Consider the following 2,481-nt stretch of genomic DNA (forward strand, 5'->3'; position numbering starts at 1 on the left):
AAACCAGTCTTACTGTTCACTAGTAGGGCAGAAGTGCGGCGTGATGCCGCTCCCGTGGAAGTTCCCGCTGTTGGTATTATTTTTTCAACCACTTAATACTGGTACATGTCATGAATCACAAACACATAAGACACCAAAAGCCTAAAAAAATCAAGATCTTTATACAAATCTTGAACAGTAAGACCATTATGAACGCTCGTCGGTGTTTTTGGTTCTTCTAGATTCTGCATACAAATCTTGAACAGTTGGACATCGGACAATCGATTTGACAGTACAAACTATTAACAAGAATACAAAAATATTCAGATAATTTCTTATTGCTTAGTCAAAGCTAAACCCCAACTATAGCAAGGTTCAGGATACGGTGGCAGAGTTTAAAATTCAAATGCAAGGTAAACACAACACAACAAGATACAAACCTATCTCGGGTCCAAGGCTCAAGAGCCACAGATGCACACGATACAAACCCGAAGGGGGCCTTGGCTAATAAGACGAAACACACACGCACAAACACTAAACCGAGAAAGACCACAATAGCGACGACGAACATCAGCCTCCATCTCTATGACGCTCCTCCTTGTGTCAAATAATGAAGGCAAAGTTGTCGAATGAGAGGAGCATCAAGGATATGACGATGAAGATCCCTTGGTCGGAGGCCTTGTGTTCGATGAAGATCCCTATACAATAAGAGCTTTGTTAATTACAAATTTCCAATGGCCCACGCAAATGCAGAAAATCCGACCCAAGTCAGCCAAAAGTTTGGCAAGTTCGTTCCTCAAAATGAAGGTCGCAGAGTGCATCTATTAGAGCTACTTATCAGTACATACCTTGATCTGCGCCCGCCGAGTCTGGAACCAGTATTGGATCTGATGGACCTCCATGCCGGTTTCGCGGCTGAGATTTGCGACCTGAGTCTGGTCGGGGTGGGGACATTTCTTGAACGCCCTGCGACACCGGCGGCAATGAGATTACAAACAGAAAGAAACTTAAGGCTGAAAGAGATGTAGTGTATGATTAGAGGTGCATACTCCTCGAGCACCAGAATCTGGCGCGGCGCGCGGCGGTGGCCGTCCATGGCTACCTGCAGGTACCAACCTCTCTCAAGCTCACGCTGGCCGGAGGAGAGCACTGGAGGAGAGGACTGGAGGAGGAGCAGGACGGAAGAGCGATCTTGCTGCTCGGCTGTGTGACCTCCGGCTCGCCGTCGCTCCTACTTATATGCGCCGGACTGGTAACGCCAACGCCACTCAGTCATACGCCAGCCCTGCCAATCTTGTTACCATATGCTGTTTTTCGCACCGAAGTGAAACTGCCGGTTTGACTGCGCTCCTCTGCTGCTCATCGACCTCTCTCTCCTCCTCCTCCCAGCTTTCTCTGTTCGTCCATATCCTTTCTCGCTCGCGCAAACAGCTGGAGCCATTTAAGGCCAAGCCTCCTACTCGCTGTCCTCCTACTTTGCGCAGGCTACTCCAAAGCTAGCCTGGATACATACATACTCATAACCTAGTAGTGTATAATATTTCCTGACCTAATAACCATGCTTATCTATCTATCTTTTTTTAGGAAATCTTTCTATCTTTCTTATATTTACCAATTGGATGCACCTTTCAAGCCGTCTCCTTAATCCACATCATTAGAATTAATTATACAGTTGGATTGTAAAATTTACATCTAGGATAAAAAAGCCTTCTCCTTAATCCACATCATTAGAATTAATTATATCGTTGGATTGTAAAATTTACGGTCAGGATAGAAAATGAAAAAATACGTAACATAGACTGTCCGTACAATACAAAATAGCATCTGCCACGTCTACCATCTATGCCAAAAAAAGGAGAAAGCCTCCACCCATAAAAACCTCACCGATATAAATAAAAAAGGGGAAAATATTTAGAAAGTGGTTTACATATATGTTCACAGTTTGTTCGACATGCATGGGCAATGTGAATATATCTGCAAAATTGAGTTGAAAAACTTCCCATGCGTGCGCATGAACTCCAAGGAGAGCCAAAATTGTAGTATGGATCGTCCTCCACTAACTTGACATCGTGATAGATTAACTTGGGGGAAACAACATTTTATTTTGTTTTGAAAAATATGAAAATTTACATGCATGTAAAATACACGCACACATGCGTGCGCTTATACATGCGAGGAAATACGATAAGTTTCAACCGGAGATAAATAAAGATATAAATAAGAAGTTAAGTTATTGTGCACTAAACCGGTACTAGGTACAGTATGGTATACATGACAAGCTGTAAAAATGTATTTAGACTACAATAATTACATACATAAAGTATCATATTATTTTCTTTGAGTAAAAATTATCACACAAATTTATCAAATTTTACATATGCATTCCCTATGTGACCTCTAGATGCGTGGATTTTTACCCATTTTATAGAACTTATAAATCTATTGTCGTACTAAATTGAATATAGTGACCGAGTTGAAATTGATTTGATGTTGAGAACAAGT

At 41.9% G+C, this 2,481-nt stretch overlaps 1 long non-coding RNA gene across 1 annotated transcript; it reads right to left on the reverse strand.

The window, feature by feature from the left end:
- Positions 1 to 301: 301 nt before the first annotated feature.
- On the reverse strand, positions 302 to 1,176 carry LOC119350616. The gene is made up of 3 exons (XR_005169574.1): positions 1,029 to 1,176; positions 828 to 945; positions 302 to 677 (listed from the first exon to the last, which is right to left on the reverse strand). It is a non-coding gene; the product is annotated as an uncharacterized LOC119350616 (long non-coding RNA).
- Positions 1,177 to 2,481: the final 1,305 nt, after the last annotated feature.

This window comes from Triticum dicoccoides, chromosome 1A (genome assembly GCF_002162155.2).
Source record: "Triticum dicoccoides isolate Atlit2015 ecotype Zavitan chromosome 1A, WEW_v2.0, whole genome shotgun sequence".
NCBI classification, from domain to species: Eukaryota; Viridiplantae; Streptophyta; class Magnoliopsida; order Poales; family Poaceae; genus Triticum; species Triticum dicoccoides.